At 49.3% G+C, this 13,579-nt stretch overlaps 1 long non-coding RNA gene across 1 annotated transcript; it reads left to right on the plus strand.

Annotated features, from left to right (window-relative positions):
* Nucleotides 1-4,143: 4,143 nt before the first annotated feature.
* LOC128105874 (uncharacterized) lies at nt 4,144-7,468 on the plus strand. The gene is made up of 3 exons (XR_008216526.1): nt 4,144-4,426; nt 5,509-6,559; nt 7,014-7,468. It is a non-coding gene; the product is annotated as an uncharacterized LOC128105874 (long non-coding RNA).
* The last annotated feature ends 6,111 nt before the right edge of the window (nt 7,469-13,579 follow it).

Raw genomic sequence — 13,579 nt, forward strand, 5'->3', positions numbered from 1 at the left:
CCCAACACTGGGGTTTTGTCTAATGACCTACAGCTTGTATAGGAGCAGCATTATGCATTCAGTCAGGATACTGCCATTTAAACTTTTTTCCTTTTTACTTATATTTGTAAAATTAGCTTACAAAGTAGTGGGTTTCCATAAAGCTTTCCATATATCCTTAGTTTTGGTCAACCTCCCCACACCCTCTCCTTTTCCCAATCTCCCTGGCACTACCGCCATATAGACCTTTCCACTCTCAGAATCCTTGCCTCTTTCTTCATGAAAACAAATCCGAAGGAAGTAGATAGCCAGTTCAGAGGATGCCACCCACCGAGGCTGGGGCATGCCCGGGGTGCTGGAGACTGGCTGTGTACAAACAGATTGACATGGTGGGAGCCTGCTTTCCCAGGACTGGAGAAGGGAGGCACAGATGTAGAAAAGGGAAAGCCAGTTGACGGAACCTCAACTAGTACTGGATTAAAGTTGAAGCTGCTAGTGCAAATAATGAGATAGACAGGGAGACAGACAGACAGTCTACCTCTCAGCTACACATTAGAAAACAACAACAACAAACCACATGATTGTATGTTGTAAAGGTTTCCCCCCAAATGACGACAATATTACAAGGACACTGAAACCAGCTTTAAGGGACTTTTTCTTTGGAGACAGGGTTTCTCTGTGTTGTTTTGGTGCCTGTCCTGGATCTCGCTCTGTAGACCAGGCTGCCCTGGAACTCATAGAGATCCTCCTGGCTCTGCCTCCCAAGTGCTGGGATTAAAGGCGTATGCTACCACCGCCCGGCCTTTAAGGGACTTCTACTGGCTAAATCTGAAACAATCTGAGGGTCACAATAATAGTAAAGATCCATTGATAAAATACAAACACATGTGCTTACCCAGATACAACTCTATGAATGAACCAATACATGCAGAAAGTATTTCTCAAAGTGCAAGGTCTATTAATAAATACAGAGCAGATGAAGGCAGGAGAAAGCCCCCCTCTGAGGGGCGTCATTGTGGTACCAAAGGCCAGAAATGTTAATAGAAGACAGTGACTATGGGGCCCTGTGGTTGAGGCCAGACTTGGGACCATGATCCACCCACTCCGCCTCCATCTTTCAGAACTGTGTCTTTGTCATCTAGACAGCTGACCTGGGTCCACAGTCCCGTGTGTCCCCCAGGCTGTCTCTATCACTCCTGAGCCCTGTCTTTATGACCTTGAATTGAGTTCTACAGCTTTCTTAAACCGCTCCTTAACTGTAAGCACAGCATTACATCTTCTGACAGAATGCTGATGTAACAACAGCTTTCGTTCACGGAGCCCCTGCCCAGACTTGGTCATCTCACGAGTATTTGCTCCTTGACTGACTCCTGACAAGAGTCCTTCCAGGAGAGACCATGCTTAGGCACATTCCACCAGTGAGACCAGTGTAGGCCCAAAGACAGTAAACAATAAAAGACAAAAGGAGCTGACTTGTAAACCGCTCACAATGTGCCTCGAGGACATGTGAGTGTCGCCAGAAGAGTGGACTGTCCCCAGAGCATACATCTGTACTTAATAGGAGCAGCTTGTAGAGATGGAGGGAGTGCCTCAGATAGCTTCCCAAATGCAGATCCAAAGCAACAGAAAGCGGTTTAACCAGCCAAGCAGCACAGTCCACTTAGCCAGGGCCCTCGCCTTCCGGCGACATTTATTCTCCCTCCATTTCTCTGCTGCTGTCAATTGGAAGAGTGATTGAAAGCAGTGAGTACTGGAAGGGAGTCAGGGGAAGGAGCCAGCCAGGTGCAGGCAATAAGGGCCATATTAGTCTGTAGAGTTTAAAAATAATACTAAAACCAACTAAAAGCCATCTGGTCTATATCATCACCATGGCCATGGCAATTGCAAACAGTTGGCGACAAATATAGCCAAAGGCTGGTCTTCTATCCGCTAAAAATGACACTGGTTGGAAGGGGTCCGTATTACCAAATTGTGACTTTCATGTCATTCTGAATTCCAAAATATGCAAGTATTTCAGCTGTAATAGATGCTCAATAAACACTAGGCTGAAACCAAGTGAACACGGGTGTGTGTGGAGTCCTTTTCACGCTATGCCGGAGCTCCCCCAGAGCCCTGCCTGGGTGTCCTTTTCCAGGAAGCTTCTTGCAACACAGAGACCCTCAGTTAAAACATGGAGGAGAATTGAGGTAACGGCCCGAGAAATGTAGGCCAAGTCAGAGCCTTGTCAGAATAACACAGAGAACTGCCTCCATCACTCACCCTGCAGCGGCAGAGACCATCAGGCCCACAGCTTAGAGACTTTATTCATATATTTTATTCTCCTTCCTTGGAAAACCAACAAAAATCACCCCGTAATTCAGGATATTAGAGAATCTATTAGTTGTGGGGCTGGGATCCTAAGGGAAACTAGGTACTAACAAATACTCCTGTTGACTGACACCCTCAGTCGCTCAAATTACTTAAACCAGCTCCTAATTGAAAACAGCTGGCAGGAGAGAGCAAGGCCCTGGGCTGGGCCAGGAATCTGGTTGCAAATTCATTCACTCCCTAGAAAGAAACTCATCTCCATTAAGGGTTAAAATGTGGGGAGGTCAGGAGAGCAGTCCTTGAGAGCAGGACTGGAAAGTGGCTAAGCGAACCTGAGAACAAAGAGCGTTCACATCCCAGCCCAGCGGCTGCAGCGCCTTGCTCAGCCTGGGCCTGAGTATGTGTGGAGAGACTGAGTGGGCTGGGAGGGCCTCAGCTTCAGCAGGATTTCACTAGACATTATCTTTCCAGAGGAGGCATCACTAATCCTGATGTGTCTGGCCAAATACCTCTCCCCAGAGTTATCATCAGCTAGAAAGTGCAGATCTCCACACCTTTGAACGTGCGTGGGGCGGGGAGGGGTTGGGGTGGGGGTGACTTTAACCTGGGCCCTGCCAGTGACACCTAATGCCCCTCCAGACCCAATGTGTCCTGCACTCTGCTAGCCTCTCAGCCACTGGGCTGCGTGCCCTGACCCTGCTCTTGGAAAGCTGTGCGCAAGCCTCTCCCTCTAGACCTTGGCATTGGTCTCCAGCCCAGACTGGGAATTGCAGGAGGCGAGGCAAGGCCTCACTCAGGTGTGTAGATCACCCTTCCGCAGAGTCAACTGGCAGCGGTGGTCATTAGTGACTGGTGGCCTGGATGCCAGTGGCAGCCACGCTGGGTAGTTTTCAGTGGTGTGACCTTGGCTCTGCTCTTGGGTGCCAGATCCTTTTGGTTCTTGCCTGTTTACTGAGCCAAATTTCCCAGGCTTCCCATCGATTCTGTGAACTACTTGAGTGCTGTCCAATAATTTTTCTTTTTTTCTACCAAGAGTCGATTTGTAGTGTTGGAAATCAAGAACCCTGCCTGGTACAGCATCTGTCCCTGCAAGACTCTCGCGCGCGCACACACACACACACACACACACACACACACACACACACACACACACACACACGGGTGCAAAAGAAAACAGGAGAAGCAGATTGAAGGGAACGAGACGTCAGAAAAGGAGAGGCATTGTGGAAATGTAAGGAGAGGGAGGGGGAAGGATTGGCAGGTGAGGCAGAACAGCCTGGAAGGGGTCACACACCTTGTTAATGCTTGTAATAAGAGCCTTGGAGGAAACTGCCCCAGTGGCCTCCCTAAGGTATTTCCGCATTGCTATTTCTGTCCAACAATGTGGTTTAAATGGTTTCTCGGCACTGTTTTAGAAACAACCGTTCCTTGATTCAGTCTCGCTTCTGGAGATAAACCCAGGCGTTAGCTTTGACTTTATACATTGATCAAGCTCGCAGCGTGCTGGGAAGTGCACAGATATATGGGCATGCATATGCATGACATGCTATGATATGATAAATATATGCATGAGAAAAGCGGGTCTGGGGCTGGTTATGTGGGAGGGGAACCTTTATGTAACAAGCTTATTTAATATCTCAAAGGGGAAACATTACTTACTATGCCACATTAGCCTATCATTCATCTTATGGGTAGACAGAATGAAGGATCTTCGACAATTAATAGAAATTGTTGGAAAAATTATGATTAAGTGCCATCTGCTGGCTTCTGTGCATTCTATTTTCACGGCCCTTGCAGCCTGCCCTTGTAATTATTGGTGTCTCTCTCCTGTTCTTAACTGGTTCTGCCAACCTTTGTGGGAACGGAGGTGGGGGTAGAGAATGCACGCATCAGGGTGACGCTCACCCAAATACAGGAATCCATCTTCTTCCAGATTCCCAACTCGAGAGGGTAGACTACGGCTTATTTTAGAATTCTGTTTTCGTAGCAGATTGAGCAAGCGGTGTATGCTTAGCGTGTGTGTATAGAAGGAGGTGGGCAGTGCTTTGAAAGTGACTTCTCTCTCTCTCTCTGGTTTCACTTCTCATCTCAGAGGGCCGATATGGTTTGCATCTCAAAAGCTCTGTCCAGCTTCTGGCAGGTGAGGAATCTCTGTGTCTCATTCAAATGACATTGTAGCCCGGGAGCCTTTGCAACTCGGAACCTGGTGGGAAGAAAAAGCAGGTTCCACGTGAGCATGTTTGACCCCTTGCCCTGGAGCCCCGACTGCAAGTGCTCAGTGGGAAGTAGATCTTCACTGTTAGTAAATGGCTGTGACTTTTGTTTACATGGCGAGTCCAGGCATGGGTCAGCCCTCCAATTCCTGCAGGAGACCTGAGAGTCGGTTGTTTATCTGGGCGACTCACACTCCTGTCTGATTTGGACTTATGAGATTGATGTTCCAAAGTTCCCAAGCCATGATGAGTCACTGTCTAGTGAAGGCCCTGGATGAGCTAAGCACTGTGGTCGACCATTACAGCTTTAAAAATGTGTTTATTTGTGGATGTGTGGGTGGGTGGAGTGTGTACATGTGCTGGCATGGTGTAGAGGCCAGGAGTTGACAGTGGTGTCTTCCTGTGGGTGGGGATGGGATTTCTCACTGAACCTGAGGCTCAGTTCAGCAGGTGGCTAGCTGGCCAGTGAGCTTCAGGGATCCATGTGTCTCCATCCTGCTCTCACCCCGACCCTCTGGTATCGGGGTTAGGGATCCAAACTTGGGTCCTCTTGCTTGCACCCCAGTCAGTTTGCTGAGTTACCACTCACAGGTGCTCCTTCATTTAGTATTTTGGGATATTTACATATTTGAAATCAGTCCTAGAATGTCAAGTATACCTAACATCAAATGCACACACCTCATCACTTAATGTTATGTTTGAGACATAAAAAACGTACATAATGCGTTTGTGTTTTAAGGTAAAATAATCACATCGGAGGAGCTATGTCAGGTTCATTACGTTCATTTGATTCAGATTAGAACCAGGAAGTGGCAAGAATGCTGTGCGCATCACATAATTTCTCACACTCTGGTCGGATAGGTGCCGGCCTTCCCACTTTACAGATTGGTAAACCGAGGCATAGAAAAACAAGCCCTTCTCGGTTTCATGCAGCTAAGAGGGAGGAGATGTGGCAGGGTGTACCTTATCAGTTCTCAACAAAACCCTTTCTCTTGCCTCTTGTCTCGAGGGAAGCAAGGCTGGCTCCTTGTCCCGCCCCCATCACCAGGAGGCAGACCATGCCATGAACTCTCCTTGTGGACTTCTGAATGTGTCACCTCTGGGCTGAGAAGTCATTCTTGGAGGTGGCTTAGACTCTGCTGGCCTGGCAGACACTGCTGGTTTTCACCTCACGCCCCTTCACATCAGCGGCTTTCTTCTCCAGTGACCTGTAGTTTTTGGTGTAAGTGGCCAAGGCAGGTGGACAAATGTCCGAGAGTGGCCATTTCTGGGAGTGGCTTTGGTGACGCAGTCCACCTTTTCTTTGTCCCCTGAGTGGGGACAGTACCGCTTTGCCTGAGTCCTCGGCCCTTCCCTGTCCACCGGCTCCCGTATGCCGCTTCTCTTCCTTCTGCCCTAGTTCACCAATCAACACAGGGAAGAAAGGGCTCCTCGGGCTTACAGGTGACAGCCCATTACTGAGGGACATCAGGGCAGGAACTGAAGCAGAGGACACAAATGAACGTTCCTTACTAGCTTGCTCAGCCTGCTTTCTTATACAAGCCAGGACCACGTACTGTGGGGTGGCGGCACCAGCGAGCTGGTCCCTCCTACATCAATCATTAATCAAGAAAACATACCACAGACATGCCCAAGGGCCAGTCTGATGAAGGCAATTCCTCAATTGAGGTTGACTCTTCCCAGGTGATTGGCGTTTGTGTCCAGTTGGCAAACACCAACTGGCACCCCATCTCAGTTCCGCAGAATTGACCAGCATAGCATCTCCGTTCCGGGTTCCCCAGCAGACATCCTGTGCTTACATTCCAGTCCCAAGATCAGGTTCTGGGAAACCCCAAGCTGAGAATTTTGGATTGTGTTCCCAGGATACAGCCACTGCAAAATGGGGTTACTCTCAGTTCGGGTTCTTCCCCCAAGACACGTGGCCCCAGGGACTGGGAGCGCTGTCCACAAAAGGTCTTCAGCTGTCAGTCTCCACCAGGCTTCCTCAGCTGCAAAGGCTGAGGTCTAACCTTGGCTCCAGAGCAGCTCTGAAGGGATTGTCAAGTTCCAGAGACCCAGAGGTGAGACCAAGGCTGTTGCTGGGCCTACCCTGCAGTGAGACTCCCCCCTCTGCACAATCATTTTCTTTTGCTTTTTCTCAGGGGGGTTGATCCCCAGGGTACCCCAGGGGACCTCCGTAACTAACATGCTGTGTGTTCATTTTTTTTTTGTATTCTGACAAGTTCTCAGTTGGGAACCTTTTAAAATCTGCTCTTGAGGAAAATCTCAATCTGTCACACTCCATTAGAGTGGGTCCCTAAATAATGTGTAGAGCAGGGCCCACATCACCCATAGTGGACATGTCCCCAGAGTGAAACTGACTCTTGTTTTGTCAAGTCAAGGGTACTTCAGGGTTAATTTGTCAGGACAGGATGACACTGTAAATTTAAATTTGTCTCTAGCACCTACATTCTTTCTAAGTATCAGTCTGTTTCCTGAAAATGATTATTTGTCTTCTGGTCTTGGCTGTGTTAGGGCACAAAGGAAAAAACACAACAAAACATCTTGAAGTGCAGTACTTGGATCTGCTGGACACTTTGAAACCAGGAGACTGGAAACCTCCGAGGCAGCCCGAGAAGCAAGCTCCCTCTGACCTTCTCCTGCCCTCCTGTCGCCTCCCTGTCTCCCTCCCCTAAAGTGAATCATAGTTCCCAGAATTCCCCTTCCCCAGAGTGTACCACTGAGACTAGAACACCTCTCCCCCAAAGCCACCTCACAAGGCCACTCTCCCTTCTCCTCTGAAGCCCTCACTCCAGTGGGTCCAGTCTCCTTTCAGGGAGGAAGCAAGGCTGCCCAGAGAGGCCTCACTGGGTCCCCTCTCTGTCTTTTATATCAGGTCACACCTTTTGGGCGGATCCATTTGCTCATGGCTATCTCTTCTTCATTAATCAGAAGTGTGAAGACATTTCCTGGGGGCTTTGGATCTTCATTTGTGGATTCTTCTATGATATAAAGCTTTGATTAGACAAACTCGTGAGGGCTTTTCCTTGCCAACCTGTCCTTTGTCGCAGAGGCTTCAGCCATGCTCCTTGTGATGGGTGACAGGAGGAGAAGGCTTCCCACCTTCCTGCTCCTACAGCTACAACTTCATGTCTACTTGAGTCTTGATTGCATTTTTTGGCTGCTCTCACGTGTCTCGTGATTTTGTTTGTTTGTTTGTTGTGGGGTAGGGTCTCACTGTAGTCCATGCTATCCCGGAACTACTAGCCTCTTGCTTTACTTCCCAAGTATGCTAACATTTATAGATGGATCTTCTTGACTACCTAGGTTTGGGGGAACAACTTTGCGGGGTGATGGGGCTAACCTCCCACCTCAGGCTAGGATGCGGAAATAGGGGTGTTGCCCTCCCGTGTGTTCGTGTGTCCCTGTGTTCGGTCACTCTACCGCCACCCCGTTGGTCCTTCTCTTCACAGTTCTAGTTCTGAAGCGGGGGGGCACGGGAGATGAGACTTACTCACCCGTGGAACACGTTAATTCCACACACACATTTCCAAGGCACCTCGTGAGCGCCGCACACAGAGCTGGGAGTGGATAAACGGAACCTTTGCTGGCAGCCTTGCCTTGGAGAGAGGCGAACACGGAAGAGCGGTGATGCAGTGTCAGAAGAATGGAAAAGGAGGCCAGAGAAGATGCCTGGGAACCTGAATGGAGGGATGCAGGCCAGCACCATGAGGAAAGTGCCCGTTAAGCTAGATCTGAAAGATGTAAGAATGCTCACTCGCTAAGCAGGGCTGGGTGACTCAGGCCTGTAATCTGAGACACTTGGAGGCTGAGGCAGGAGGATCCGGAGCTCAAGGTTACCGTTCATGCTGGCATATGCCTATAGCCACACCATTTGGGAGGTGGAGAAAGGAGGGCCAGGGGTTCAAGGCCAGCCTCTGCTACATAGCAAGGTAGAGGCAGCTTGAGATGTGTGAGACATGCCCTCTAAAAACAAAAAAAAAAAGGAAAACTAAGACCTGCCTGGGCCATTTAGTGAGACTGTGTTTCAAAATATAAATAATGAGAGCTAGGGGACACAGCTCAGTGACAGAGAATTTGCCCCACAAACCTGGGCTTAGTTCCCAGCACTGCTGAGGGAAGGGAGTTCCCAACTTCGAGAACGATGTGCGCAAAGGCACAGAGGACTTCGGTTGACCAGATATGGGGATGTGCAGCAAAGCCAGGGTTGTCAACCAGAGCCTTGAAAACTGGGGCTTGCCACATTCCTCTCTAGACCACAGGGACTGACTCTCCACGAGGCGAGTCGGAGTCTAGTATTGATTGAGAAATTAGATTTGTTTTGTTGTGAGACCGAGTTTCTTACGGAGCCCTGGCTGGCCGGGAACTCATTAGGTAGAGCAGCCTGGTAAGGACTTGTGGCAATTCTCCTGCCTCTGCCTCCTGGGTGCTGAGAAAAGTCTAGCTGATTGTGGAATTAGCATAAAGCATCTATTTTACACAGATTGTTTCACTTTTTCCTTTAAGAGCTTGAAGGGGACCCTGTAGGCATTAGCACAGACAGTGATCGGAGAAGAGATGAGAATGAAAACCCGGTGCAGATTGATTGACTTCCTCAACCTGGACCAGACTTCGGGGAGGCTAATGCCAGGCAGTTCGTTATCATCATCTTTAAAACACAGTACGATTTGGGAAAAGGTTTCCAGGCAACAGTCATTCCAATTTCAGGTGCACAATACCTCTTAAGGTGTGACTACATAGAAACTCCTTTACAAAGTACAGGTGACCATGAGGGTGGCTTCTAGGGCTAAAAGGCCGAGAATCTAATGTGATCTCTGACCTATAGCATAGAGGTCAGCAGGTCATACAGTGCATGTGACATCTCCCCCAAGGACGGATGATGGTCTAGGGAGAGAAGAGTCTGGAATAACCATTCTGGGGAGTTAGGGCGAGGTCTGCCTCCACGGATAGCAAAAAGGTCACCAAGTCATTAAAATCCACTCCCAGCCTTCTGGGTGGGGAAACAAGTACTTTATTTCCTCCACTGAGAAGAGGCCCTGCTTGTTTAACATTCCTGGTTTCCCTAGTGATCTGTGGGCACAAGGACCTTTGTGACCCCAACAAGAGCTGTTCTGACAGAGTCTGAGGCACAGCATCGGGATTCTTCTTCTTCTGGAAGGAGAAGCATGTCTGGCTGCAGAGCTGGGGTGAAGTAGAGTGCAGAGCTTGGTGATACAGAGGCAGGGTAGGAAGGAAGCATGTGGCATCTGTGAGTAGGGAGTGACAGAGGGCAGGAGGAGAGGACTGTCTCTATAGGACTTGGCGACTCTTGCCAGAGCCTGGGGGACCTCCTTGCAAGGGCAGATTCAGGCAGGTTTGGGAGCATGCTACATAGATTTCAGGCAGATATCCAGGTAGAGATTTCTACGGAGGAGTTGGATAGTGGGAAGGTAGGGAAGAGGCCTTGAGTGACAGTACAGGTCAGGGTCATCTCCCTGGAGGTAAATGAGGGCACAGTGAGGTGAATGACAGGAGGGGACACTAGAGAGTCACAGCAGGTATCCAGTCCCATCTACTAGTGGAGAACAGCATGCAGGTTAGCCTGTAACCCCCATTTTCCTATTTGGAGAACTGAGGCCAATAAACTGACCTCATAGAATTATTGCACAATAATGCGCACTCAGAGCACCTGGTGGCAAGCTCTGACATAAGTAATAGATAAAAGATACCTCTTATCCAGGAGTTGAGATCACAGTATGGTGGACAGGAGAGACAGGATGTGGCTGACACCTGCCTCAGGGAACTTGAGACAGTGACTTCTTGAGACAGATCAACAAAAAACTAGCAGAGAAACCACAAAAGGGCATCGGAGAATCAGAAGATAGATGTGGCTAGGAAGCAAAGGGAGTTGATCCCTCCAAGGAGGAGAGAGGAGAGAGATTTCCTGGTGTGATTGACACCTAGATAAAGAGCTGGAAGGAGGAGGAAGAGGAGGAGGGGGAGATGGAGGGAGAGAGGAGGGAGAGGAGGAGGGGGAGAGGAGGGAGAGGAGGAGGGGGAGATGGAGGAGGAGAGATGAGGGAGGGGAGGAGAGGGAAATGGGAGGAGGAGGAGGGGGAGATGGAGGAGGAGGGAGAGATGGAGGAGGGGGAGATGGAGGAGGAGGGGGAGATGGAGGAGGAGGAGGGGGAGATGGAGGAGGAGAAGGAGGAGGAGGGGGAGATGGAGGAGGAGAAGGAGGAGGAGGGGGAGATGGAGGAAAAGGGGAGATAGAGGAGGAGGAGGAGGAGAAGGAGGAGGAGGGGGAGATGGAGGAGGAGAAGGAGGAGGAGGGGGAGATGGAGGAGGAGGAGGGGGAGATGGAGGAGGAGAAGGAGGAGGAGGGGGAGATGGAGGAGGAGGAGGAGGGGGAGATGGAGGAGGAGGAGGGGGAGATGGAGGAAGAGGAGGGGGGAGATGGAGGAAGAGGAGGGGGGAGATGGAGGAGGAGGGGGGGGAGATGGAGGAGGAGGAGGGGGAGATGGAGGAGGAGGGGGAGATGGAGGAGGAGGGGGGGAGATGGAGGGAGAGGAGGGGGGAGATGGAGGAGGAGGGGGGGAGATGGAGGAGGAGGAGGGGGAGATGGAGGAGGAGGGGGAGATGGAGGAGGAGGGGGAGATGGAGGAGGAGGGGGAGATGGAGGAGGAGGGGGAGATGGAGGGAGAGGAGGGGAGATGGAGGAGGAGGGGGAGATGGAGGAGGAGGGGGAGATGGAGGAGGAGGGGGAGATGGAGGGAGAGGAGGGGAGATGGAGGAGGAGGGGGAGATGGAGGGAGAGGAGGGGAGGACAAAAACTTTCAGAGAAAAGAAATGCAACAGCTGGGTGTGGCAACAGGAGGCTGGAATTCTCGCATTTGGGGAGGCTGAGGCAGGAGGAACTCAGGTTTGAGTCCAGCCTGGGATACAGATCAGAAAAAAAAAAGAGAGATAAGAAAGAAATATGAATGGCTATTGAGGGGGTGGAGTTCAGAGGTAGAGCTTATCTCACACATGTGAAGCATGGGCCCATTCTCATACTCTGTGTGCGCGCGCGCGCGTGTGTGTGTGTGTGTGTGTGTGTGTGTGTGTGTGTGTGTGTGTGTGATACACAGATGAAAGTTGCCTAATACCACTCATCGTTAAAAGAATACATATTTCCACCTTTATATTGGTGAGGATGACACCGTTTGGTAACATTCAGTGTTGGACGAGACACTGAGGCACGGGGCCACTCCTGTGATCTATAAGTTACAATATTCACACTACTTTTTTTTTTCTTTGCCAGAACCAGTTATCACAAAATATCCAAACTGCAAATCAAGCCTGCATGCTTGATCCAGATTTTACACTTCTAAGAATTTGCCCCCTGGCCGCCTCACAAGTACACAGAGATGTAGCTTCTGCCATACTAATTATGACAAGGGTTAACGAGCTAAAGAGAAAAGCAGAAGTGAGCCAAACGCTGGCCAGACAAGAGCTGTTGAAATGGAGTGTGGGGTGTCCTTCCAGCCGGGGTGGCACGGACCGGGAGGGAAAGGGTTGCGGTGCAAAGACTGGGGCCTTGGAACACGATGTATGTGTCAAAATTGGATAAGTGGAGGCCAGGGAAGAGCAGTCCCCATTTGTAGTGTGGGCCGACAACACCGTGGAGACAATTCAACACAGCTTTGTTTGGCTTGGAGAGGGAGAGGAGCTGATGCTGTGCAACGTGACCCTTCCCCTCGGCCCCATCAATCTTTAATAATACTTTCAAAACCAGGATATATTTGGTGTCATTGGATTTCTTGTAAATGCTGGTCAAAGGGCTGAGTTCTGTGTCAAGTGCAGCTTGGAGCCAAAGAGAGTCAGCCAAACAGATGAGCTGGGTGAGGAACATCTGGGTCGCAGATGCTTATGTATGCAGAAGCATTTTCTTGAAGGGTATGCAGAACTCTGTTACCAGGGTAACCCCTGGAGAGTGAGAGCTTGGTGTGTTGTATAAAAGTGGACTTGAGCTTTTCAGTTCATGCTTTATTGGCCTTTTAATTTTTTTATTGCTTTGCTTTATTATTCATTGATTTATTGAGATGGGGTCTTGCTGTGCAGCCCAGGGAGGGTAATGCTCCTGCTTCTGCCTCCATGTGTCAGGATGACAGGCATGTGCTCACACACTCGTCCATATTTTTACTTCTAAAATTACTTTAAAAAATTTCATCCTTCAGATGATGCACTTGAAAATTGTGAGGACCCCGCATCACGTTGAAAATAGCATCTCAGCCTTGCCCCAGATTTTCATCACTATGAAGACCCACCCTGGTCCTGAAAATAAAAGTAGAGAAGAGGAGACTGGACCTGCCAAAGGTTTCAGGATGAGTTAATATTCTACCCAGGGGTTAATACAGCCTCAGCAACACCCTGAGCTCCAGGACCAAGCAACTGGTTTCTGAATAATGGATTTCAACTCCACCACATCCAAGTCCCACCTGAACATGAAAATACTTCAATTAAAAGAATAGAGCTGACATAAAAAACTCAGAGAACTAACCCCAGATGCATAAATCCCAATTCAGTAACACAAGAAACATGAAAAACCAAGGCAACCCTGACGGTAATGTCATCTAGAGAGAATGAGTGAGATGGACTCCTGGGCAGAGAACTCAAAAGAGTGATCCTAAGTGTCTTGTAAGAAATGAAAGAGGAAAACAAGATCCTGATTGAGAATACAAACAACTGAACAAAATAAGGAAGATGATGTAACACATGTAAGAGGAATTCAACAGAGAGAAAGAAATACTGGGGGAAAAAACAATCTGAAATGTTGGAAATGAAAAACATCAATAAAAAAGATGGGTGAAGAGTCTCTCCAACAGAAAGGATCAAGGGGACGACAGATTATGGGAGCCTGAGGACAAGGTGGAGGGCCTGAGGCAATCAAACATGGGCGAAGACGAGTAACACCAAGGTCCCAACGTGAATGTCAGTGGATGTCAAAGTCTGCGGGATCCTCTGAAGAGACCAAGTATATGGGTTGTTGGCCCTCATTCTAAAGACTTAGGAAACGTTTTTAAAAGAATCATAGGAGAAAAATTCCCAGAATTAGGAAA

The sequence above is a fragment of the Peromyscus californicus genome, unplaced genomic scaffold (genome assembly GCF_007827085.1).
Source record: "Peromyscus californicus insignis strain IS unplaced genomic scaffold, ASM782708v3 Scaffold_9__1_contigs__length_137607984, whole genome shotgun sequence".
Taxonomy (NCBI): Eukaryota; Metazoa; Chordata; class Mammalia; order Rodentia; family Cricetidae; genus Peromyscus; species Peromyscus californicus.